The 27841-nt window shown below is 36.7% G+C and overlaps 2 long non-coding RNA genes across 2 annotated transcripts in view; both read right to left on the minus strand.

Moving 5' to 3' along the window:
* Positions 1-379: 379 nt before the first annotated feature.
* Positions 380-27841, minus strand: part of LOC309661227 — a 993791-nt gene continuing 966329 nt past the window's right edge. Inside the window, exon 2 of the long non-coding RNA XR_014263909.1 lies at positions 380-1331. This is a non-coding gene — a long non-coding RNA (uncharacterized lncRNA). The remainder of the gene's footprint in view (positions 1332-27841) is intronic.
* The window catches only part of LOC309661221, a 122816-nt gene continuing 113054 nt past the window's right edge, over positions 18080-27841 (minus strand). The window contains exon 3 of the long non-coding RNA XR_014263903.1: positions 18080-23204. This is a non-coding gene — a long non-coding RNA (uncharacterized lncRNA). The remainder of the gene's footprint in view (positions 23205-27841) is intronic.

Below are 27841 nucleotides of genomic sequence, written 5' to 3' on the forward strand. Positions count from 1 at the left end.
ACCTACAGAAATGAAGGGGCACCTTTGCCTGGTAAATGTCATGACTTGGACAACTTATATCTGCTGGCTCTCAGTATCCCTAGAAACCAGGCTCTCTCCATAGTCCCTTAATGTTACATTTTTTACAGCTCTGGACCAGGACAGCTGGAATCTTAGGTACATCCTTGGTGTGAGTAGAGTTTTTTTTTTCTATGTAGATTACAGTCTCCCTCTTACACAACTCAAGCTGCCTTGCAGGTATGAACAGGTGATGTATAAGGAGAACTTTAAAAGAAAATGTGACTCAGTATAATCCCATTATCTTTCTGGAAAGCTGTTCAAAATCTAGGCCCTGTGTTTGTTTAATCTCTCAATATGTTTTTTGATATAAGATCTCTCATTTTATCTATAAAACGGGGACTCAATCAATGTATTTTATTTGATTCAGTTGTCCCATTGAATTATTTGGGGATACATGTGACAAAGGAGAGTGGGCTGACAATTAAGTAGATGAAACTGTCCACAGAAGCAGAAATCAATTCTATCCATAGTATAGAATAATCCTTCCCGTCAAGAAGGTTATAAATACAGTAGACAAATACTTCCAGCTGTACAGTCTTACCTGTCCACCAATTTACCCCTTCCTGGCCTAGGCAGTATCAAAAGAAAGGTGTAAAGAGGGTGTTAACAATAGGGCTAGAAGGCGGGTTCAATCCATTCCAGATGTGGTAGTTGACACCTTGTCTTAACTTTGTTCTCAGTCTAACACCCCATGTATCATTGACAATGGGGCAATCAGGAAACATAGTCAAAGACTGAAGTATCACGATTAGGTGTTAATAATTATGACAGGAACTCCTCTGACTGAAACAAACATTTTGGTAATGTATTTCTCAAAGTTTTACACTAGATCTTTTTTTATCTGACTTTCTTTTTTTAAACATCTTTATTGGAGTATAATTGCTTTACAATGGTGTGTTAGTTTCTGCTTTATAACAAAGTGAATCAGTTATACATATACATATGTCCCCATATCCCTTCCCTCTTGCATCACCCTCCCTCCCACCCTTCTAGCTGGTCACAAAGCACCGAGCTGATCTCCCTGTGCTATACGGCTGCTTCCCACTAGCTATCTATTTTACGTTTGGTAGTGTATATATGTCCATGCCACTCTCTCGCTTTGTCCCAGCTTACCCTTCCCCTTCCCTGTATCCTCAAGTCCATTCTCTAGTAGGTCTGTGTCTTTATTCCTGTCTTGCCCCTAGGTTCTTCATGACCATTTTTTTTTTTTAGATTCCATATATATGTGTTAGCATACGGTATTTGTTTTTCTCTTTCTGACTTACTTTACTCTGCATGACAGACTCTAGGTCCATCCACCTCACTACAAATAACTCAATTTCATTTATTTTTATGGCTGAGTAATATTCCATTGTATATATGTGCCACATCTTCTTTATCCATTCATCTGTTGATGGACACTTAGGTTGCTTCCATGTCCTGGTTATTGTAAATAGAGCTGCAATGAACATTGTGGTACATGATTCTTTTTGAATTATGGTTTTCTCAGGGTATATGCCCAGTAGTGGGATTGCTGGGTCTTATGGCAGTTCTATTTTTAGTTTTTTAAGGAACCTCCATACTGTTCTCCATAGTGGCTGTATCAATTTACATTTTTATCTGACTTTGAAATTACACTTTTTTAACCCAGTACTACAATTACACTTTTTCTTCTTCTGCTCATTCTATTTGGAAAACATGGATTTTTTTTTCTCTTTTTTCTACCCCATTTAAAGCCACAGGATATGATATTCTGAGCTGTATTGCAGAACCTAATTCATCAATGGGTATGGGTTTAATGCTGCCTTATTGCAGAGCAAGAGGGTGAAACAGAAGAATAAGATTTTAGCTTTATTTTGAAATGTTTTGATCCAAAAGACCTTCAGAAACCACCAGGGATCATGCTTTGAAAACCATTGAATTAAAAGATATTCTTCTGAAACTAACTATGTTTACAATAAGAGTTTGGAGCATGGATATATATGGAAGAGGTAAAGCAGGGTTAGATGCTGATATTTGAAAATGGGTAAATTGCTGAAAATGGTCAAAGACATTTCTTATACCAGGAAAAGAAAGAGAAAATGAATGGAGAAAAGAAAGTACTTGACTAAGGTAGAAAAGAAAGTACTTGAGTAAAGTACTTGTTCTAGAAGACCCAAGCCTCTTCAAGTGTGGTAATGCTGATGCAGCACGTCTTAGACATGTATAGATACTTGAGGATACATACCAGGTATATATACTTCCAAATAAGAAAAATGTTCTCTAAAACTCATTTCCTATAGATTGTATAGAAGTAAGAGTGCACCAAACTGTTTAACAAATCAAGATTCCTATCAAAACAGAAATTAATGAGGACACTTACCTTACTGAGGAGCCCTAAACGGGGGTGGAGTTGTAATTCTGAATTAGATATTCATTTAGACCTCACTGAGAAACTGAGGTTTAAACAAAGATTGGAAACACATGAGGGATGTAACCATGTAGGTGTGTGAGTGAAGAATATTTTAGGCAGTGGGAATAGCCAGTGCAAATGCCCTAAGTCAGGAAAATGCCTAGAGTGTTTAAGAAAAACTATAAGGAAGCCAGTGTGACTAAAGAAAAGTAGCAATAGAATGGTTGTAGAATCTAAGTTTAAAGAGGTAACAGAGAGCCGATGTGTAGGGTTTTGTTGGTCATTGTAAGGACTTTGGCTTTTACTCTGACTTATATTGGGAACCATTACAGGGTTTTGAGCAGAGGATTAATATGTTCTGACAAACATTTAGAACTATTCTTGATTCAGCAAGCATTCAGTGAAGGGGGACAAAGATGGAAACAAAGACAAGTAAGAAGCTACTATCAGGAGCCCCCAAGGTGATCTAGATTAATTCCTTCCCTCCCTGATTTATGCACTTGCTGCTTCTCAACTTTAAGAGCTGGGGGCTCATTCATCTCCCTTCTCTTGAATCTGGGGCGGACTTAATGACTTGTCTGAGTAATTAAATGATATGGGAGTAATAGAAGGTCTTCATAAGTCCCACAGCTTTGAAATAATTTTCTTAAATCTCACTGCCGAGAAGCTCCAGCTTAGAACTTAGTCTCCATGCTGTGAGAAACACAAACTACATGGGAAATCCATATGTAGATCATCCAGTTGACAGACCCAGATGAGCTCTAGTCAATAGCCAGGATCAACGGCCTGGCAAGTGAGTAAACCGTCTTGGACATCCAGCCTTCATGTGTTATCAGGCTGTGAATGCGTGAAAGACCTCAAGTGAGAATCACTCTGCTGAGCCCACTCAACCCAGAGAACAATGGAAAAAAGTAAAATATTGCTTTAAATCACAAAAAAAGTTTTGAAGTAATTTGGAGCAATCTATGCAGCTATAGATAAATAAAGTATAAGCTATTGCTTAATCCATAGGGAAGTAGCAGTAGAGGAGAGAGAATAGTTTGGAGTCTCAATACAATTGACGTAGAGCATAATGGATCATCTCAGTGATTGATGTGCAAGTGAACTTGAGAAAAAACAAGAATTAAGTATGACTACACAATGTTTGACCCAATCAATAGAGAGGTGGGTGAGAATTGCTATCAAATGAATTGTTGGATGACTATAGTTTGAGGAAGCATGGGGAAGGAATAAGCTTTTGAACAGAGAGGTGAGAAAGGAGAGATTTAGGAATGTATTTGGGACTGTAAGTAGGATAGGCAAACAGGAGACATTAAAAACAGGAAGATTACTGAAAGACTGTGATAAGAATCCATTTATAAGATAAATCTGGCCTTCTTAAGAGTAGTTTCAGAATGAATGGCAGAAAAAGAAAATGTGCACATCAAAGAAAACTTCAAAGAAGACAAACGACAAAGTCAAATGTCAAAGAGTCATATTATTTGGAAAACATGGTTATAGTTTATGAAGTTAGGCATAAAGACAATGTCAAGTGTTCTATAGTCAGGGACAGATAAATGGAGATTTTTTCAGAAATGAGGAATTTGTGAAAGTATATGAAAAGTGCTGTGTAAATTGTTTTTAGTAATTAATGGGTAAAGGAGAAAAGAACATATATACATTTCCCTTTATGGGGAAGAGCCAGCATGGATTATGATTTTTGTGTTGTAAGCATGTGTCTCTCTATTTTTTGTCTGTATTTATTTTCTTTCTTTATGGATATGATGAAAGATAGTTTTGGTTTTGTTTGTTTTCAGGAGGAAAGTAAATTTGTCATGTTCTGTCCTAGTCCAAAAGTGTTCAGGTTAAATGTTTTGGCTTTATTTGTAAACCAGAGGCACTTGAACTTTCAAGGAAAATCCATATTTTAACAGATTTTCAATGTAATTACAATATATTAGTGATCCAAATAGATTTATATAAGCTTTAGTTAAATACAAAAAGTGAATATTCTTTGTATACAAAACACAAGCCCACCTTTCGCCTTCTGAATTAGGAAGAAAGGGAATATAAACACTTTTAAAAGATCGATGCCAAAAAAATTTTTTTTTACAACAAAGAACAAAGAAAAAGGAGGTCTTTGTTTTTACAATCTTCTCTCTTTGCTATTCTCTTTTAAGAAATTAAGGAATGGGGATAACATAAGAAATGGAAGTAGAGTTAATGCCATTTTGTCAACCTGCAGCAAAGAACAGCACATTTATTTTGCTGCTTGAAATGCAATTGAATTTAGAAACATAATTCCATCATAAAATCTGATCCATTTCTCACTGTCAGTTTTCAGAGCTTTTCTCCAAAAGACATAGGTGGTGTTGATGAATTTTCATATACTCTATCTACCCTAAAAGCTTGATATATGGTATCATGTCTAATTATTTTAGCTTCATGGTCAGGACTTAACATTGGAAATTCAACTTAAACCTATTAATTCCCTATATGCATACACATATAAAAAACTTTTAAAATTTGTCGGTGTAATATTTTCACTACACCCAAGTATAGGTGTCTGGAGACAGCTGACATTTTACAGTAATAACTTTGTGGCAGGCAGTTTTCAAAGAATTTTGTGTGTATCATTTCTTGTAATCTTAACAAGACACTGATGATGTAGGCATTATTATTCCTAATTTACAGATAGAGAAACTGAGGCCCATAAAGATTAAGTAACTTACCAATGTTGCATAGCAAGCAAATTGCAGAGCAAATATTTAAACCTGAGAATTCTGGCTAGAGAATATATACTTCCAACCACTACGCTATTACTGACTTATGTACATAAGACGAGAAAGAAGAGATAGAGTGCTATCAAAGGAAGTAAGATTAAGAAAAATCAACATTCTGAATTATTAATGAGACATAAAATTTTCCTAAGGGCTTATAGAAAAATTCCCTTAGATTTGTAATAGAAAATATCAAATAAATCTGAATTCATGCTGCTCAGTGAGTGACTGGATTAAAAAAAAACAAAAAAACAAAAAACAGTGGTATATCCATACTTTGGAATACCATTCAGTAACAAAAAAGGACAAACTATTGATACACACAACAATTTGTATGAGCCGCAAAGACACTGTATGTAGTAAAAGAAACCAGTATCAAACAGTTATTTACTGTATAATTTTGTACCAGAGGTTAGGAGTAGGACTAGTGGATTACTATAAGGATGTAGGTCAAGTGAATTTTTGAGGGTGATGGAATTGTTCTGAATCTTGATTATAGTGGTAGTCACACAAATCTGTACATCTTTAAAAATGTATAGTCAATTAATTTTATAAAAGTGAAAAAAGTCAATTTTACTGTATTATCATACTTAAAAAATAAAATTTTAGTACTCCTGGGGGAAAAAAGAGTCATGATTCAAGACTTGGTCACTCCACTTACGACTGTGGATCCTTGATCAAGTTGCTTAAACTCTTATGGCTTCAGTTTTCTCTCTTTAATTAACAATTAATTAAAAATGTAAGAATTAAGGGTAAATTCTGTGAGGTGCTCAGTACCATGGCTGAAAAATAGAAACACTCAATAAATGGTTATGAATACTGTTCATTGTCTTAAAAGGAAAATTAACATAGCTTCCTTTGCCCTTTTTCCAGATTCCCCAATTATAGATGTCATGATCTGGTCCCAGGAAGAAAGCCTCCTGCAGGAGCTATCAACAACGACATCGTTTCCTTAGGTTCGTATTTGGTGATTTTACTGCATCAGAGGAGCATTGTCTTCTTGTCATCATCTGAACCAACAATTCTGCCAAAGAAGCTGTGTATGATGCTCTTCAACCACAGGAGATTAAGAAATGTTAGCCTCTTCTTCATCTTTCCTAGCTGCCTCTGATTTCACTGCCCTGCTTAAACACCAATCTCCCTTTCTGCAAAGACTCCCCCTCTTTTCCTTTCAGCCACCAACCCCAGTCCCTTCTGCTCCTTGAGACTCCAGCATGGTCCTTTTCCTAAGTTCTCTGCATGCCTTACTGAGTAGTTCATCTTGCTCCATAACCACATACAACCTGGTAATGGATTAAAAGTATCAGATGCTCATGCTGTATCGCATCAAGGAAAATCCAAGTTTCTTGAAGGCAGGCAGACAGAAAACTAAAATGTATTACAAATCTGGTGTGTATTTGGCCTTCTCAGTACTTCAAATACATTGTTTGACTTTTCTTTAAAACAAGTCTTTAAAATAGAATACTTTACCTCCATTATGTACAAGAAGAAACAGACAGTTACTTTCCCAAGGGAAAGTCACATATGTTGGAGCTGGGATTTGAACCTAAATGTGACTCAAAACCTACTTTACTTTAATTTTACAATAAACAAAAAGACAATTTTTCTTTATATCTCACAGGAAATTGAATACATATAAGTTTCATTAATTATCTGTAGAATGGAATTTAATTGAATCTTTTCTACTTATATAAGCATTTTTAACATAATAGCTTCCTGAAGAAGATGATGATTTGATTTTCACCAAATCAAATTCCAGGTGAGAGGAAAAGATGTTTAAACATATTCTTACTTTTAACTTCCAAATATCAGACTTGGGACATTTATCTTCTCTTATCTCTCTTCCCCTCCTTTTCTCTTCCTCTTTCTTATTGTTCTTCTTCTTCCCCTCCTCCTCCACCTCTTCTCCCTCATTTTCTTCTTCTTCTTTTCCTCCCCTTCCTCCTCTTCTTCCACTCTCTATCTGCTTCTCTCTCTCTCATTATTATTATTATTATTATAATAAACTGTTGGGCACCATTTTTTAAGTCAAAAGCACATCTCATTTAGATACTATTAAGATGTCATCAATAATATTGAGCACATCTGTGAATAATTTGACAATAATTAACAAGAACTAATTTTTTTGTTTCCTTTTCAAGCAACTATCTATATGTAAGATTGGTAAAGAAAAAAAGAGCAAGTAGAAAATATGCCGAATAATTTTTCTTGTAAATTAATGAAAATGATAAATGGTACCATTGTTTCTTGTAAATTAATGAAAATGTTAAATGGAATGGAATCTGTGGAAAAGCCTATCTCCCTGCTTTTCTGTGCTGTGGATGTCCAAGTATTGCCCACCCGTAATGCACCTGGGGGAAATTTCCATTCATGGCAATAACATATGAATGAAGTAAAACTCAGGACTCTTGTAATAAGACTCAGGATAACGTGAAACTTGGTGTTCAATACAAAGAATCCGGAATATTACTTGACCTCTATGATATATTTCAGATCTGCTAGAAAATTGCATTTTCCAATGCATTACAGGATAAGATTTAAACTTAATATTTACTGAGAACTCAATATACGCTGTTACCGTGGCTAAGACATTTAAATCCATTTTCATATTTAAGTCTCATTACAATCATGCATGATTTTCATCATCTGCATTCATTAGGAAAGTAAACTGAGTCAGAAAGAAGTTAAGAAAACTTGCCCCCCCCCCAAAAATAGCAGAGGCAGGATTGTGAGAGAAACCACTGAGCTACCTATGCTTATAACAACTATACTATATTGCTTCTCCTGGGGAACAGCAGCTATTATAACCACCGTTACTGACATTTGATGAAAGAGTCCATATTTGTAGTCTACCCTACTATATAAATATTTGCATTTAGTTGCTGAAATGGGATATTTACTCTGCATTCCCTGAAATTTATTCTGAAACTACAAAAACCTTTGTTTGATCATTGCCCGCATGCACTCTCAATTATTCTTCAAGCGAGTTTCCTTGGATGGATATTGATGGGGTTTACGCTCACAGAGAAATCTCACTGACATGCAAACAAAGACAAGGAGGAGGCTTAGCCCAAGCTAGTATCATCCATAATGATTAACCTTGTACTGTGAATTTTAACTGTTGAGCAACTGAATTTCAGATTCCAAGCAAGAGTAAGATTGTTACATGGGTATAAGCATAGTGTTATGAGGCTGCATATACCTGGGCAAGAAAGAAATCCGACTTCATACCATCATTACTTTTCTAGGCATGTAGGTCATCTGCAAAAGTTCATTTCCCAGAAAGAATGAAATTAGAACTCAGATAATAAACTGTTTCAACAGACACCAAGACAAAAGCACCAAGGACTCATTTCAATATGTCAATATACAGCAATGACTTCATACATTTTGGAACCTCTAGCATAAAAATATCACTCTTTTCAAAGATAATAATGCTATGGCATCATCAAGGATATTACATATTTTTGTGTGTGGGAGCTAAATAAAGTCTGACACTTCAATTTCTTTTTCAGAAAAAAAGTCATGTTTATTTAGTAGATGTCATGTGAAAGACACTTTATGATATCTTTCTTTTAACTTTTTATTTTATATTGGAGTACAGTTGATTAACAATGTTGTGTTAGTTTTAGGTGCACAACAAAGTGATTCAGTTATACATATACATGTACTATTCTTTTTCAAATTCTTTTCCCATTTTGGTTATTACAGAGTATTGAGTAGAGTTCCCTGTGCTATACAGTAGGTTCTTCTTGGTTATCAATTTTATTTATTTATTTGTTTAACGTTTCTATTGGAGTATAATTGCTTTACAATGGTGTGTTAGTTTCTGCTTTATAACGAAAAGAATCAGTTATACATATACATATATCCCCATATCTCTTCCCTATTGCGTCTCCCTCCCTCCCACCCTTCTAGCTGGTCACAAAGCACCAAGCTGATCTCCCTATTCTATGAGACTGCTTCCCACTAGCTATCTATTTTACCTTTGGTAGTGTATATATGTCCATATATACACTACTACTCTCTCACTTTGTCCCAGCTTACCCTTCCCCCTCCCCGTGTCCTCAAGTCCATTCTCTAGTAGGTCTGCATCTTTATTCTCGTCTTACCCCTAGGTTCTTCATGACCATTTTTTTTTTTTTTGGATTCCATATATATGTGTTAGCATACAGTATTTATTTTTCTCTTTCTGACTTACTTTACTCCGTATGACAGACTCTAGGTCCATTCACCTCACTACAAATAACGCAATTTTGTTCCTTTTTATGGCAGAGTAATATTTGATTATATATATGTGCCACATCTTCTTTATCCATTCATCTGTCGATGGACACTTAGGTTGCTTCCATATCCTGGTTATTTTAAATAGAGCTGCAATGAACATTGTGGTACATGACTCTTTTTGAATTATGGTTTTCTCAGGGTATATGCCCAGTAGTGGGATTGCTGGGTCGTATGGTAGTTCTATTTTTAGTTTTTTAACGAGCCTCCATACTGTTCTCCATGGTGGCTGTATCAATTTACATTCCCACCAACAGTGTTTGAGGGTTCCCTTTTCTCCACACCCTCTCCAGCATTTAATGTTTGCAGATTGTTTGATGATGGCCATTTTGACCGATGTGAGATGATATCTCATTGTAGTTTTGATTTGCATTGCTCTAATGATTAATGATGTTGAGCATTCTTTGATGTGTTTGTTGGCAATCTGTATATCTTCTTTGGAGAAATGTCTATTTATGTCTTCTGACCATTTTTGGATTGGGTTTTTTGTTTTCGTTTGATATTGAGCTGAATGAGCTGCTTGTAAATTTTGGAGATTAATCCTCTGTCAGTTGCTTCATTTGCAAATATTTTCTCCCATTCTGAGGGTTGTCTTTTCATCTTGTTTATGGTTTCCTTTGCTGTGCAAAACATTTTAAGTTTCATTAGGTCCAATTTGTTTATTTTTGTTTTTATTTCCATTTCTCTAGGGGGTGGGTCAAAAGAATCTTGCTGTGATTTATGTCATAGAGTGTTCTGCCTATGTTTTCCTCTAAGAGTTTCATACTGTCTGGCCTTACATTTAGGTCTTTAATCCATTTTGAGCTATTTTTGTGTATGGTGTTAGGAAGTGTTCTAATTTCATTCTTTTACATGTAGCTGTCCAGTTTTCCCAGCACCACTTATTGAAGAGGCTGTCTTTTCTCCATTGTATATTCTTGCCTCCTTTATCAAAGATAAGGTGACCATATGTGCGTGGGTTTATCTCTGTTCTTTGTATCCTGTTCCATTGATCTATATTTCTATTTTTGTGCCAATGCAATACTGTCTTGATTACTGTAGCTTTGTAGTATAGTCTGGTGTCTGGGAGCCTGATTTCTCCAGCTCTGTTTTTCTTTCTCAAGATTGCTCTGGCTATTTGGGGTTTTTTGTGTTTCCATACAAATTGTAAAATTTTTTGTTCTAGTTCTGTGAAAAATGCCAGTGGTAGTTTGATAGGGATTGCATTGAATCTGTAGATTGCTTTGGGTAGTAGAATCATTTTCACAATGTTGATACTTCCAATCCAAGAACATGGTATATATCTCCATCTATTTGTATCATCTTTAATTTCTTTCATCAGTGTCTTATAATTTCTGCATAGAGGTCTTTGTCTCCTTGGGTAGGTTTATTCCTAGGCATTTTATTCTTTTTGTGGCAATGGCAAATGGGAGTGTTTTCTTAATTTCAGTTTCAGATTTTTCATCATTAGTGTATAGGAATGCAAGAGATTTCTGTGCATTAATTTTGTATCCTGCTACTTTACCAAATTCATTGATTAGCTCTAGTAGTTTTCTGGTAGCTCCTTAGGGTTCTCTATGTATAGTATCATGTCATCTGCAAACAGTGACAGCTTTACTTCTTCTTCTCCGATTTGGATTCCTTTTATTTCTTTTTCTTCACTGATGGCTGTGGCTAAGACTTCCAAAACTATGTTGAATAATAGTGGTGAGAGTGGGCAACCTTGTCTTGTTCCTGATCTTAGTGAAAATGATTTCAGTTTTTCACCATTGAGGACGATGTTGGCTGTGGGTTTGTCATATATGGCCTTTATTATGTTGAGTAAAGTTTCCTCTATGCCTACTTCCTGGAGGGTTTTTATTATAAATGGATGTTGAATTTTGTCAAAACCTTTCTCTGGATCTATTGGGATGATCATATGCTTTTTCTCCTTCAATTTGTTAATATGATGTATCACATTGATTGATTTGCGTATATTGAAGAATCCTTGCATTCCTGGGATAAATCCCACTATATCATGGTGTATGATCCTTTTAATGTGCTGTTCGATTCTGTTTGCTAGTATTTTGTTGAGGATTTTTGCATCTATGTTCATCAGTGATATTAGCCTGTAGTTTTCTTTCTTTGTGACATCTTTGTCTGGTTTTGGTATCAGGATGATGGTGGCCTTTTAGAATGAGTTTGGGAGTGTTCTTCTCTCTGTTATATATTGGAAGAGTTTGAGAAGGATAGGTGTCAGCTCTTTAAATGTTTGATAGAATTCACCTGTGAAGCCATCTGGTCCTGGGCTTTTGTTTGTTGGAAGATTTTTAATCACAGTTTCAATTTCAGGGCTTGTGATTGGACTGTTTATATTTTCTATTTCTTTCTGGTTCAGTCTCGGAAGGTTGTGCATTTCTAAGAATTTGTCCATTTCTTCCAGGTTGTCCATTTTATTGGCATATAGTTGCTTGTAGTATTCTCTCATGATCCTTTGTATTTCTGCAGTGTCAGTTGTTACTTCCCCTTTTTCATTTCTAGTTCTATTGATTTGAGTCTTCTCCCTTTTTTTCCTGATGAGTCTGGCTAATGGATTATCAATTTTGTTCAGCTTCTCAAAGAACCAGCTTTTAGTTTTATTGATCTTTGCTATCATTTCCTTCTTTTCTTTTTTATTTATTTCTGATCTGATCTTTATGATTTCTTTCCTTCTGCTAACTTTGCGGTTTTTTTGTTCTTCTTTCTCTAATTGCTTTAGGTGTAAGTTTAGGTTGTTTATTTGAGATGCTTCTTGTTTCTTAAGGTAGGATTGTTTTGCTATAATCTTCCCTCTTAGAACTGCTTTCGCTGCATCCCATAGGTTTTGGGTCTTCGTGTGTTCATTGTCATTTGTTTCTAGGTATTTTTTGGTTTCCTCTTTGATTTCTTCAGTGATCTCTTGGTTATTAAGTAGTGTACTGTTTAGCCTCCCTGTGTTTGTATTTTTTACAGATTTTTTCCTGTAATTGATATCTCATCTCATAGTGTTGTGGTCAGAAAAGATACTTGATATGATTTCAATTTTCTTAAATTTACCAAGGCTTGACTTGTGAACCAAGATATGATCCTTCCTGGAGAATGTTCCATGAGCACTTGAGAAGAATGTGTATTCTGTTGTTTTTGGATGGAATGCCCTATAAATATCAATTAAGTCCACCTTGTTTAATGTATCATTTAAAGCTTGTGTTTCCTTATTTATTTTCATTTTGGGTGATCTGTCCATTGGTGAAAGTGGGGTGTTAAAGTCCCCTACTATGATTGTGTTACTGTCGATTTCCCCTTTTATGGCTGTTAGTATTTGCTTTATGTATTGGGTTGCTCCTAAGTTGGGTGCATAAATATTTACAATTGTTATATCTCCTTCTTGGATTGATCCCTTGATCATTATGTAGTGTCCTTCTTTGTCTCTTGTAATAGCCTTTGTTTTAAAGTCTATTTTGTCTGATATGAGAATTGCTATTCCAGCTTTCTTTTGATTTCCATTTGAATGGAATATCTTTTTCCATCCCCTCACTTTCAATCTGTATGTGTCCCTAGGTCTGAAGTGAGTTTCTTGTAGACAGCATATACGTGGGTCTTGTTTTTGTATCCATTCAGCCAATCTATGTCTTTTGGTAGGAGCATTTAATCCATTTACATTTAAGGTAATTATCGATATGTATGTTCCTATTACCATTTTCTTAATTGTTTTGGGTTTATTATTGTAGGTCTTTTCCTTCTCTTGTGTTTCCTGCCTAGAGAAGTTCCTTTAGCATTTGTTGTAAAGCTGCTTTGGTGGTGCTGAATTCTCTTAGCTTTTTCTTGTCTGTAAAGGTTTTAATTTTGCAGTCAAAGCTGAATGAGATCCTTGCTGAATAATCTTGTTTGTAGGTTTTTCTCTTTCATTAGTTTAAATATGTCCTGCCACTCCCATCTGGCTTGCAGAGTTTCTGCTGAAATATCAGCTGTTAACCTTATGGGGATTCCCTTGTATGTTGTTTGTTGTTTTACCCTTGTTGCTTTTAATATTTTTCTTTGTATTCAATTTTTGATAGTTTGATTAATATGTGTCTTGGCATGTTTCTCCTTGGATTTATCCTGTATGGGACTCTCTGCACTTCCTGGACTTGATTAACTATTTCCTTTCCCATATTAGGGAAGTTTTCAACTATAATATCTTCAAATATTTTCTCAGTCACTTTCTTTTTCTCTTCTTCTTCTGGGACCCCTATAATTCGAATGTTGGTGCATTTAATGTTGTCCCAGAGGTCTCTGAGACTGTCTTCAGTTCTTTTCATTCTTTTTCCTTATTGTGCTCTGTGGTAGTTATTTCCACTATTTTATATTCCAGGTCACTTATCGGTTCTTCTGCCAGTTATTCTTCTATTGTTTCCTTCTAGAGAATTTTAAATTTCATTTATTTTGTTGTTCATCAATGTTTGTTTGCTCTTTAGTTCTTCTAGGTCCTTGTTAAACATTTCTTGTATTTTCTCCATTCTATTTCCAAGATTTTGGATCATCTTTACTATTATTATTCCGAATTCCTTTTCAGGTAGACTGGCTATTTCCTCTTCATTTGTTAGTTCTGTTGGTTTTTTACCTTGCTCCTTCATCAGCTGTGTTTCTTTGACTTCTCATTTTGCTTAACTTACTGTGTTTGGGGTCTCCTTTTTGCAGGCTGCAGGTTCGTAGTTCCCATTGTTTTTGGTGTCTGCCCCCAGTGGCTAACGTTGGTTCAGTGGGTTGTGTACGTTTCCTGGTGGAGGGGACTAGTGCCTGTGTTCTGGTGGATGAGGCTGGATCTTGTCTTTCTGGTGGGCAGGTCCACGTCTGGTGGTGTGTTTTGGAGTGTCTGTGACCTTATTATGATTTTAGGCAGCCCCTCTGCTAATGGGTGGGGTTGTGTTCCTCTCTTGCCATTTGTTTGGCATAGGGTGTCCAGCACTGTAGCTGGAACTGGGTCTTAGCATTGAGATGGAGATCTCTGGGAGATTTTCCCCATTTGATATTACTTGGAGCTGGGAGGTCTCTGGTGGACCAATGTCCTGAACTTGGCTCTCCCACCTCAGAGACACAGCCCTGATGCCTGGCTGGAGCACCAAGAGCCTGTCATCCACACGGCTCAGAATAAAAGGGAGAAAAAAAGAAAGAAAGAAAAAGATAAAATAAAATCAGATAAAAAAGTCATTAAAGTCATTAAAATAAAAAATAAAAAATAATTATTAAAAAAAGTTTTTAAGCAATTTAAAAAAAAAAGAAAGAAAGAAGAGAACAAACAAACCAAAAAAACAAATCCACAAATGATAACAAGCGGTGATACTAACGGACAGAAGGAACCTTAGGACAAATGGTAAAAGCAAAGCTATACAGACAAAATCACACACAGAAGCATACACATACACACTCACAAAAAGAGAAAAAGGGGAAAATATATATATATCGTTGCTCCCAAAGTCCACCTCCTCAATTTGGGATTCTTTGTCTATTCAGGTATTCCACAGATGCAGGGTACATCAAGTTGATTGTGGAGATTTAATCCGCTGCTCCTGAGGCTGCTGGGAGCGATTTCCCTTTCTCTTCTTTGTTCACAGAGCTCCTGGGATTCAGCTTTGGATTTGGCCCTGCCTCTTTGTGTAGGTCACCTGAGGGCATCTGTTCTTCGCTCAGACAGGACGGGGTTAAAGGAGCAGCTGATTCGGGGGCTCTGGCTCACTCAGGCCAGTGGGAGGGAGTTGTACGGATGCGGGGCGAGCCTGTGGCGGCAGAGGCCAGCATGAGGTTGCACCAGCGTGAGGTGCGCTGTGCATCCTCCTGGGGAAGTTGTCCGTGGATCACGGGACCCTGGCAGTGGCGGGATGCACAGGCTCCCGGGAGGGGAGGTGTGGAGAGTGATCTGTGCTTGCACACAAGCTTCTTGGTGGCTGCAGCAGCAGCCTTAGCGTCTCATGCCCATCTCTGGGGTCCACGATGATAGCTGCGGCTTGCGCCCATCTCTGGAACTCCTTTAAGCAGCGCTCTTAATCCCCTCTCCTTGAGCACCAGGAAAAAAAGAGGCAAGAAAAAGTCTCTTGCCTCTTTGACAGTTCCAGACTTTTTCCCGGACTCCCTCCTGGCTAGCCGTGGCGCACTAGCCCCCTTCAGGCTGTGTTCACTCAGCCAACCCCAGTCCTCTCCCTGCGATCCAACCTCCAAAGCCCGAGTCTCAGCTCCCAGCCCCCGCCCGCCCTGGCGGGTGAGCAGACAAGCCTCTCGGGCTGGTGAGTGCTGGTCGGCACCGATCCTCTGTGCGGGAATCTCTCCACTTTGCCCTCTGCACCCCTGTTGCTGTGCTCTCCTCCGTGGCTCCGAAGCTTCCTCCCTCCGCCACCTGCAGTCTCCTCCCGTGAAGGGGTTTCCTAGTGTGTGGAAAACTTTCTTCCTCCACAGCTCCCTCCCACTGGTGCAGGTCCCATCCCTATTCTTTTGTCTCTGTTTTTTCTTTTTTCTTTTGCCCTACCCAGGTATATGGGGGAGTTTCTTGCCTTTTGGGAGGTCTGAGGTCTTCTGCCAGCGTTCAGTAGGTGTTCTGTAGGAGTTATTCCACATGTAGATGTATTTCTGATGTATTTGTGGGGAGGAAGGTGATCTCCACATCTTACTCTTCCGCCATCGTGAAGGCTCTCCCCGGTTATCAATTTTAAATGTAACAGTGTGTACATGTCAATCCCAAACTCCTAAACTATCCCTCTCCCCCACCTTTCCCCCTGGTAAACTTAAGTTCGTTCTCTAAGTCTATGAGTCTTTTTCTGTTTTGTAAATAAGTACATTTGTATCTTTTTTTTTTTTTTTTAGTTTCCACATATAAGCAATATCATACAATATTTCGCTTTCTCTGTCTGACTTACTTCACTCATTATGACAATCTCTAGGTCCATCCATGTTGCCACAGGTGGCATTATTTCACTCCTTTTAATGGCTGAGTAATATTCCATTGTATATATGTACCACATTTCTTTTTATCCATTCTTCCATGTCTTTGCTATTGGAAACAGCACTGCAATGAACATTGGGGTGCAGGTATCCTTTCAGAAGATGTTTTTCTCCAGGTATATGTCCAGGAGTGGGAGGGAGAATCATATGGTAGCCCTATTTTTAGTTTCTTAAGGAACCTCAATATTCTTCTCCATAGTGGCTGCACCAATTTATGTTCTCACCAACAGTGTAGAAGTGTTCCCTTTTCTCCACACCCTCTCCAGCATTTATTGTTTGTAGATTTTTTTATGATAGCCATTCTCACTTGTGTGAGGTGATATCTCATTGTAGTTTTGATTTGCATTTCTCTAATAATTGGCAATGTTGAACATCTTTTCATGTGCCTCTTGGCCATCTGTATGTCTTATTTGGAAAAATGTCTATTTAGGTCTTCTGCCCAATTTTTTATTGGGTCGTTGTCTTGATGATATTAAGCCACATGAGCTGTTTGTAAATTTTGGAGACTAATTTCTTGTCAGTCACATCATTTTCAAATATTTTCTCCCATTCTGTGGGTTGTCTTTTCATTTTGTTTATGGTTTCCTTTGCTATGCAAAAGCTTTTGAGTTTAATTAGCTTCCATTTGTTTATTTTTGGTTTTATTTCCATTACTCTAGGAGATGGATTGAAAAAGATATTACTGCAATTTATGTCATAGATTGTTCTGCCTATGTTTTTCTCTAAAATTTTTATAGTGACTGGTCTTACTTTTAGGTCTTTAATCCATTTTGAGTTTATTTTTCTGTTTAGAGTTAAAGAATGTTCTAATTTCCTTTTTTTACATGTAGCTGTCCAGTTTTCCCAGCACCATTTATTGAAGAGACCGTCTCTCCTCCAGTGTATATTCTTGCCTCCTTTGTCGTAGATTTATTGACCATAGGTGCGTGAGTTTATTTCTGGGCTTTCTATCCTGTTCCATTGATCTATATTTCTATTTTTGTGCCAGTACCATACTGTTTCAATGAGTATAGCTTTATAGTATAGTCTGAAGTCAGGGAGCCTGATTTCTCCAACTCCGTTTTTCTTTCTCAAGACTGCTTTGGCTATTTGTGGTCTTTTGTGTCTCCATACAAATTTTAAGATTTTTTGGTTCTAGTTCTGTGAAAAATGCCATTGGTGATTTGATAGGGATTGCATGGGATCTATAGATTGCATTGAGTAGTATAGTCATTTTGACAATATTGATTCTTCTAATCCAAGTACATGGTATATCTTTCCATCTGTTTGTGTCATTGTCGATTTCTTTCATCAGCATCTTATAGTTTTTGGAGTACAGGTCTTTTGTCTCCTTAGGTAGGTTTATTCCCAGGTATTTTACTCTTTTTGATGCCATGGTAAGTGGAATTGTTTCTTGAATTTCTCTTTCTGATCTTTCATTGTTAGTGTTTAGAAGCACCAACACATTTCTGTGTATTAATTTTGTAACCTGCAACTTTACCAAATTCACTGATGAGCTCTAGTAGTTTTCTGGTAGTGTCTTTAGGATCTTCTATGTATAGTATCATGTCATCGGCAAACAGTGACAGTTTAACTTCTTTTCCCATTTGGATTCCTTTTATTTCTTTCTCTTCTCTGATTGCCATAGATAGGTCTTCCAAATCTACATTGAATAAAAGTGGTGAGAGTGTACATCCTTGTCTTATTCCTGATCTTAGAGGAAATGCTTTTAGCTTTTCACCATTGAGTATGATGTTAGCTGTAGGTTTGTTGCATATGGCCTTTATTATGACATCTTTATTGATGTTATTCAATACTACTCAGTTAGAAACTGTTATGCGATGATTGCGACCCTCTCCCAAATTCATATGTTGAACCCTAACTCCCAGTACCTCAGAATGTGACTGTATTTGGAGGTAGGACGTTTAAAAGGGTGATTAAGTTAAAATGAGAACATTAGGGTGTGTCTTAACCCAACATGACCAGTGCCATTATAAAAAGAGGAAATTTGGACTCACAAAAAGGCACCAGAGATGCACACATACAGAAAAAAGACTATTTGAGGACATAGTGAAAAGAGAGTCAGTGATCTGCAAACCAAGAAGAACTCAGGCCTCAGAAGAAACTAAACCTGCCAACACTTTGATCATGCACGGCTAGCTTCCAAAAATGTGAGAAAATAAAATGTTATTGTTTAAGCCATCCAGTCTGTAGCATTCTGTTATGGCAGCCCTAACAAACTAATACAGCAACTATCCTTTAACTTACCCTGTCACATTGGCCAGAAATTTCTCCCTATTCATAAGACATCTGGCAGTTTGGCGTTCTTAATATTGAACTGGGAAAGTTGATTTTTTTAATTAAGTGTAAAGAGATTGTGTTTTTTAGACTGTTCTTTATCATAAAAGCTTAATATATTCTGAAGAATAAAAAATCCTCAGTGCAAAGCAATGGGAAAAGATAGCTTTTCCTTCATTTAAAAGGAGTAAATGTGGTTTATTTTATTGTACAGTGAACTAGAACTGAAGAGTTCAGGGTTCAAATCCCTGCTCTGTACTTGGAGAAATTGTTTAACCTCTTTATCTAGGACCGTAAATTATCTCCAACAGTGACTGTGGAGAGAGGGCCAGATCATTGGTAAAGAGCACCTGGTTCTTCTTCTAAAGTAGCCAAACAGCTAACACCATTGTGATTCAATTTCTTGTCAAATCTCAGTGGACTGAAAGGTAATACTATCTTCTCTTAACAATTAACCAAATTATGACAGCCAGCAAGCCAAGTCCACTGATCTCACTATCCATACTCTTGATGGGACAAAAACCAATCTGATAATTCTTTTAATTCAGAAAGAGTGCTGGTTTGGGGGTAGAAAAACCTGGTTAACAATCCAGCTCTACTCTGTTGTGTGTCTAACAGTGTGACTTTACACCTTCAGACCAATAGGGATCTGTGTTTCTTAAAAGCATCCTCAGTGACATTGAAGATAAAACATTTGGAAATAAATACACTACACTAGCTATAGTCTTTAAAGAACAAAAAAGTCTCTATTTTCGCAGTATTGTCTCTAGTTCCTTGCAAAATTTATGGTACAGAATCAGGAATCAACATATACTCATTGAATGAATAAAAGCTTATGATTTTCTGGAAAAAATAGATATTAATACTTATAATACAGTTGTAGAGTAAAGGAGATAAATGACATATATTACTTTGCAGAGAAGGTGCTCATTAAAGAGTACTTTTGAGATTATTATTCATTCATCTTATTTTATGGTGTTCCTGTTATTGTGTGGCCAGTTTACTCAGCCACAAAGCTAGCAAGGTGACAAGACATTTTTCCAAAGTCCACTTGTAAAGGAGATGTGCAAACAAACAGTGATTACATCCTATGATAATTAGAGTTTTAAAATGTAAGTTCTACAGTACAGTGTCAACATATTAAACTTTCTGGATAAGTCATTATTAAGGGAAATCTTAGTTGGTAAAATTAATGAATTCCAAATTTCAATGCAGCTGTTCTATATGGCAGAAAGTGGTTTTATTCCATGTGTTATTTAGCCATCTTCTTCCTCAGCCATCCTCTAGGGTCTTTAAATCTCTGTATTCATCTTCAGGATTTGGGAAGAGAGCCAGAAGAGGACACAACCACTTCTTAAACATCTTAACTTGAAAGTGATCCATACCATTTCTGTCCATAGACCACAGCAAAAGCTCGATAAAGGATTTTACCTAGATGATTGATAGGGAATCTGGAAAATGAAACCCCTGCCTGAGAAGGTGCTTCTCAGAGACAGATCCTTGCTAGGGAAATTTCGTGGACTGTTATAACCATTTGTGCCACAGGTGCCCACAATGGGCCATATAGAACAGCTGCATTGAAATTTGGAATTCATTAATTTTACCAAGATTTCCCTTAATAATGACTTATCCAGGAATAGTTTAATATGTTGACCCTGTACTGTAGAACTTACATTTTAAAACTCTAATTATCATAGGATGTAATCACTGTTTGTTTGCACATCTCCTTTACAAGTGGACTTTGGAAAAATGTCTTGTCACCTTTCTAGCTTTGCGGCTGAGTAAACTGGCCACACAATAACAGGAATGCCATAAAATAAGATGAATGAATAATAATCTCAAAAGTACTCTTTAATGAGCACCTTCTCTGCAAAGTAATATATGTCATTTATCTCCTTTACTCTACAACTGTATTATAAGTATTAATATCTATTTTTTCCAGAAAATCATAAAAGGGTCTAGAGGCCTATGGAGAAGTGATGCCACATGATCCGAGACTAGAATAGGCATTATCCAGGAGGATAGGCAAAAAGGATGCCCCAGGTGAAGTGAAAACATGTGCAATGTTTGTAGGTTAGATAGAGCAGATGTATACAGGACAAGAAGGGAGTCCCATTTTGCTTCTGCACTAATTGTGTGGTAGTGAGTAGTGGAGGATGAGTTTAGAGAGATAGATGAAGAGCCTAAATGTCATTATAGCAACACCCTATCTTCTCATTCAACTCCTCTTCCCCTCAGAATTTTCATTGATTGGGCCTAGGTCTTCACAAATTATTTTTCTCTTCCTTGCTCATTCAAGAGGATAATCTCCTTGCTAGACAGGGTCACTAAAAGGGAAATCTTTCCTATTGAATGACCTTTTAATTCTCACAATTGACTGTGTAGATAAAGCCTGGTCATGTGTCTCAGCCAATTGGCTCTCTATTGAGAAGGGCAGTGCACAGTTCTCTCATTGACACACACATAACTTGAGAGCACCAAGGACATGGGCAAGGGTCATTCATATAGCTTCTATAATTAACTGCCTTTTGAAATGTAGGCAGTGCAGTGTATTGTGTCCTGGTATTGTGCTTCCTCATCGATACCCTTCATCCGACAGAGTTCAATCCCCAGTGACAGCAATATGTTCATTTATTTTTAATATTCCATGACCTACTCAGGGTTATGGCCTCATTAAAAAACTATTGATGTCTTTGGCATATGCTTGTAAAGTGTCCTTGTTGTTTGCATTTAATCATGATGAAGAAAGAAAGAATGAAAAAGGGTGGTTGCCCTAGATCTTCCCAAGACTATAACAAAAACTGACAAGAGTAATTGTTTGCTACTTCAGAGACTTACAAAAATAGATAACCAATCAAACAAGATCAGTAATTTTTGCTTCTTCTGTATTTGGTCGAAGAGGTGTTATTTTGAAAGCTTTAAGTTGCTAACATTAATGGAAAAAGTATGGCTCCTTATTAATTTAGATTGAATTAATTTTCTGTGTAGTAATAGGATACTAAAACATGTAGAATCTTTTAAAACTTATTTATATAAATCCCACAAACCATCTTTTCATTGATCTCTCTACAACTACTGCACTGTGGAGACTCATGAATAAGGTGTATAAGTCTGCGTAGTTCAGATTGAGATTTTAAATACTGACAGCTGTCAAGAAATGTGACTAACACTAGATTACTTGGAAATTTACAGATAGTTACAGAAAAGGTATTACCTTAAACAAACCTGTTTATTCTTACTGGATGTTGATAGTGGTATTCATAATGATGTATTTCTCCTAACGTTTTTCTTTGGTCTGTAGAATCTTCTGAATGACATAAGAAGGATTGCATTGTTCTAAACATCATTTTGCTAATAATTCCATTGTAAGACTAATTGATTATCTGGAAACTGGATGTCAATATTCAAACATATGTTAACCCAAGCACTGACTATATTTCTAATATCTGCCACACAGTGCTGCGAGCTGGGATGCAATGATCAACAGACTAAAGCCCTTGACTTTGAGATATTCATAGCTTAATAGGAAAATGAGTATGTGAAAAAGATTCTACTGAATTTGCGTAATTAGAAGAAAGATGAGTACAGAGTCCTCTGGGAGCAGAGGAAGATAGGAGAAAAAAAAGAAATTTACTTGGAAGTTTAGGGTTATACAAGTAAATCAGTTAGAATCCCAGACCCTCCACTTCTCTACCTATGAATGATGTGATCTTGAATTCATCACTTTACTCCTCCAATCTCATGGAGATAATCAAAATACAGGGTGTTGTGAGAATTAAAAAGAACAATCCATGTATGTGTCTGAAATGACATCTGATAGAGCATATTCCCCAAGATGTTAGTTCTTTACTATATTAATATTAGAGGATATGGGTAATATTCCAGACCTGTGATATTTTTGATAGGCCTTAAAAAAAAATAAATGTTTACTAGGTAAAAAGAAAGGGAATAAGAATATTCTAGGGCAGAAGAAAAAGATGCAAAAGCACAAAGCTGTGACACCACAAGACCATTGACTTAGAGTCCCATTTCCTTTGCCTCAAGAAAAAAACCCAGCAAATTTCTATTTATTTATATTTTAAGAAGAAAATGAAAACAACTAATGCACATTGAACACCATCTAGATAACTTAGTAAATCCTCAGGTTCAGTACATCCTATTTTACCAATGAAGAAGCTGAGATGCTATTATATGACTTAATTTGCTCTGGATTATGAGACTGGAAAATAAAGCCTACAGAATATTGATGACAGCAAATGCCAGTGAGCATGTAGAGTTTCTGTTAAAACTCTCATTCTTTGATCGTGGGAATGCAAAATGGTACAATCACTTTGGAATACAATTTGGTGGTTTCATACTAAACTAAACACAGGTTTATAATCCAACACTTATACCCCTTAGTATTTATCCAGATGAGTTAGAAACTTACGTCCACTCCAAAGAGTCCACACACGGGTTTATAGCTGCTTTATTCATAGTTGCCAAAACTTGGAAGCAACCAATACGTCCTGCAGTAGGTGAATAAATAAGTGAGCTGTTGTATATCCAGATAATGGAATAGTATTCAGTGCTAAAAAGAAATGATCTGTCAAGCCATGAAAAGATATGGAGGAGCCTTAAATGCATATTACTAGGTGAAAGAAGCCAATCTGAAAAAGGCTATATACTATATGATTCCAACTATTACTTTCTAAAAAAGGCAAAACTATGGAGACAGTAAAAAGATCAGTGGTTTCCAGAGGTTGGTAGGGGTGGGGTATGAATAGGCAGAGCACAGAGGATTTTTAGGGCAGTGAAAATACTCTGTATGATACCATTATGATGGTTGCATGTTATTATACATTTGTTCAAACCCATAGAATGTACAGTATCAAGACTGAAATGTAACATATGGACTTCGGGTGATTATGATGTGTCAATGTGGGTTCATCAACTGTAACAAATATACCACTCCATAGGAGCTGTTAATAATGCAGAAGGCTTTGCCTGCATGGGAGCAGGAGCTACATGGGAATTCTCTGTACCTTCCCCTCAGTTTTGTTGTGAACCTAAAATTGCTCTAAAAAATAATAAACTCAAATTTTAAAAAAAGTCTAAAACTCAGGTCCACTTAATCTTATCTCTAAAATATATACTATTTTGACTTCATCAAAACTTGGGTTAGGATTTGCCAATTCTAATTGATACTATATTAGGGAAAGAATACATACCACTCAAAAATATGAAATTTTTATAAAAAATCTCAGCCAAGTTGGTTGACTGAATTCTCCAGCAATGCTTCATATAATACTCAACAATAAGGAGGTATAATTACCCCTGTATAGAAAGTGAGGTTCAGAGGGATAATATGGAAGTCTCTAAGCATAAATGAGGAAACTCTGAAACCTAAACCTTCAGAGTTATGCGCTAGCAAGTGGTGGAGTTAAGAATCGAACCCATCTCTATCAGATTCCCCACTCTATGTCCTTTCCACCACACCTGGGTGCCTCTTTTGATGTATAATTTGGCCAAAGCCTGTCCCTAATAGGAAGTGAGTGCATCTAGACATATCTAAGAGTCTTTTGGTCTGCTTTCTTGTATATATTACTGAGGATGATCAATAGTTCTCATGGCTTTTCATCAGCTTCTTTTGGGGAAGAACTGCATTTAAGAAAACCAACCAGAAAATGAAATGAAGCTCACACTGAATGACAGTATAAGCCAGGACAAATACAAAGTAAATCTCCTCCAACAACATCCCATCTATTTTACATTTAGAATCCAATGGTATTTGCCTCCTCATGTTATATTAGCAGGTCAAAATGTGCTTCTCCTCGGGAATTCCCTGGTGGTCCAGTGGTTAGGACTCTGTGCTCTCACTGCCAGGGCCCAGGTTCAATCCCTGGTCGAGGAACTAAGATCCCACAAGCCACGCAGCAGGGCCAAAAAAAAAAAAAAAAATGTGCTTCTCAAAGAGACTATTTTGGCCCAAGTGAAATAGTACCCCAAAAAGCTGATAAAACAAATACTCTCTAAATCAAATAATATCATCACATCAGTTCTCAGGCAGCAAATACAAATATAGTCACAATCTAGACACTCAGATTTCAAAATAGTCATTCTCCTCTTTACAAACATACTGATTTGAAATTTAGCAGTAATATCAGAAATGAGCTCAAAAATAAGATTATATATAATATAATATGATATAATGTGATACACCTATACATATATAAATCAGATTTGCATGTACAGTACATAAAAATAGAAAGATGTATGTATAAACACATAAATATATAATTTATGTATAAACACATAAATATATAGTATATACACCATATACTATATTGTATACTGTATACATTTTATATCCGACAGTGCTTTCTCCTCCGTAGGTCACTTTCAGAAATGCAATAGCTATGGAAAAGTATGGATGTTTTCAGTCATAGCTCAGATATTATTTGAAGAATGAGAGACAGTAGACCTTGAAAGTGGTTGAGATCCATTTTCTCTATTTATTGTTATTTATTGCTCTTATTTAAAAAATAACTAACATTAATTAAGCACGTGCTATAAGCCAAATATACTTACAAGGATATGTGTGTATTTTGCCACACTTTCCTTAGACCAACCTTAGGAGACACTAATATTGTCCCCATGCTGTAGATGAGAAAACTGAGGCATTAAAAGGGTAAGTAACTTCCTGTGTTCATGTAGCTGATAAGGAACAGAACCAGGATTTAAATCCAGGCAGTCTGGCTTCAGATTCTACCCCTGATTTCCTCTCCACTTGGTGCATACTATATAGCAGGCTCTATGCCAGATGATTTCACCACCATTTAATAAAACCCATTCTTTTTTTGTTTTGTTTTCCCTCCTGAACACTTGTGTTTGAGATAGATTAGGTAACTGACTAACCAAACACATCACTCCCTTTTTCTCTCCCCTACCACCCTAGAATCTTGAAGATTGGATGAATGGTCTCAGCTAAATGGGAGATGAGGTTGTGGAAAGTGCTTTAATGTATTCTAAGAAGCAACTCATGCTCCCAAAGTAGCTTCTGGTTAGGGGTGCAAAACATAACAAGGCATGTAACCTTTGAAGTCCAACCAGATGAAGGAACAATCGATGGCCCAGCTGCAGTGCTCAGACTTACAAAAACTCCTCTGCCAATTCCCAGTCATCTTCCCAGGGAGCCACGTTGTTCCCATCAGCATGCCCCATAAATTTTGCAGTAGGATGCAAGCTGCTGGCTTGAAGCTGACACTGATTGAAAAACCTCACCCAGGGCCAACTGCTGTAACAGAGGACTTGGGGGTCCAGAAGGAAACACCAGTGTTTTTTGTTCAGCAGATTTGTCAGCGTTTAGAGATCACAGGAGAGATAGAGAACAGCAAGATAAGCCTAATTCCCCCAAGAGGAAATATTGTAGGCTTGTGATGTAATTTCTTTTCTTTTCTTTTTTTTTTAACTTTGGTCAAGCAAAAACAAAAATTCAGTTATCAGGCCCAGTTGTTCTTAGTAGTTACAAAAGGATGTTAAGGAGATTAGGTCTGCCTGTAGGTTTTTTTTTTCCCCTCTTTACCTTCCAGTGAACTTTCTTCTTTCTCCCTTCAAGCAATAGAGGGTGACCTAGGCTACAGAAATTCAGTTTCTTCTCATTAGAGAGTAGCCAAGGGCTCTTTAAACTAATAAAGCAGGAGAAAGATCACAGATAAAACAAGATAGGACATTCAGGTGGAGATGACAAGAGTGCCTAGAGGGTTATGTTAATAATTACAGTCTGAGGGGTAGGAATGAGACCTCTGTAAAGAAAGTTATTTTATGATGTCTTTACAGCAGCTTTCAAAATGCTCTGCATAATAAAACCAATTTTGAAGTTTCCCATCCCCCTCCCCCCATAAACAGAACAGCTCTCCCCAGGAAATTATTCAAAAAGCAAAAGTAAACACTTTCCTTCTCCAAGCAGAACTGACTCATTTTTACAACAGGAAGAAAATGAAATAAAACATGCACTATAATACATGGAGATTGCCTTCTTTAGCCTGTGGGAAATTCTGAAAGGCATATGTACAGATCCATAAGGCAATTTCCTTTGGTATTGGACAGTAAAAAGCTTACAATTGTTCCCCCTCCAAGTTCTCTCTCAACTCTAATCAATTCCAGGTCTTTTCTGTATATTTCTCCCTTGCTTTTCTACCACATTCCTAGGTACGGGCTGATGGGCAATCAGTTGTTTTACTACACTTTGGTGTTTATTTGTTCATGCTATAAATTTGTCCAACAGATACCTGGGGACAAAGCCTGGGGGCTGGTAGCTACACAAAAAACAAGGCAACTAGGCCCCTTGACATACAATCTGTAATTATATACTGTGTAGCATTATAATGTAGCATTTGGAAACATTATAAATATAAAAGCAATAAAACTTATATTTATATAAATATAAAAGCAATAAAATCTAAAGTCAAATATTGATAATAATAATGAAAGAAGGAATGGAAATGAGAGAGAAGAATACAGGATCCATGAGATGAGATGCACCTGGCTTTGGACACTATCCTTTTCACTTCCTGAGTACACTGCCCTTGGTTAAGTTGCTTAAGTTTTCTGAACCATTACTTCTTCATCACTAAGGTGGAGAAAATGCTCACATCAAAGGAGTCAAAGCAGTGATGAGAATAAATATGGTATATAAAATGCATAATAATAAACATTCCAGTAATGTGCAAAAAAAATGTTAGATAAATGAAGTATTGTGGTGAGACATAGGAAGGAAGCACTAACTCAGCTAAGGCTCCCCAGAAGTTGTGAAATTTGAGGTAAGGTCTAAAAAGATAATCACAGACAGAGGTTTAAGGGGTAGGTAACAGGAAGTCCTAAAGTGAAATCCATTAAGTACACAGAACTATACAAGAATGACAAGTAATTATTTGTGACTGGAGTGTGGGTTCATGCTGAGTGAAAGAAGAAAATGAGACGTGAAAAATGAGTTAGGAGAAGACTGTGAATGGACTTCTATTCCACGCTAAGGAATTTTAGTCTCTGAAAATAAGAAATAATTACAAATTTATCAGAAGAGAAATAAAATCTCAGAATTGTACTTTAAAAAGTGAAACGTGGAACTCTAGGTGGTATGTAGCTAGTGGATAACAGTAAGGAGAGA

The sequence above is a fragment of the Balaenoptera physalus genome (genome assembly GCF_965194825.1).
Source record: "Balaenoptera physalus genome assembly, chromosome: 5".
Classification (NCBI taxonomy): Eukaryota; Metazoa; Chordata; class Mammalia; order Artiodactyla; family Balaenopteridae; genus Balaenoptera; species Balaenoptera physalus.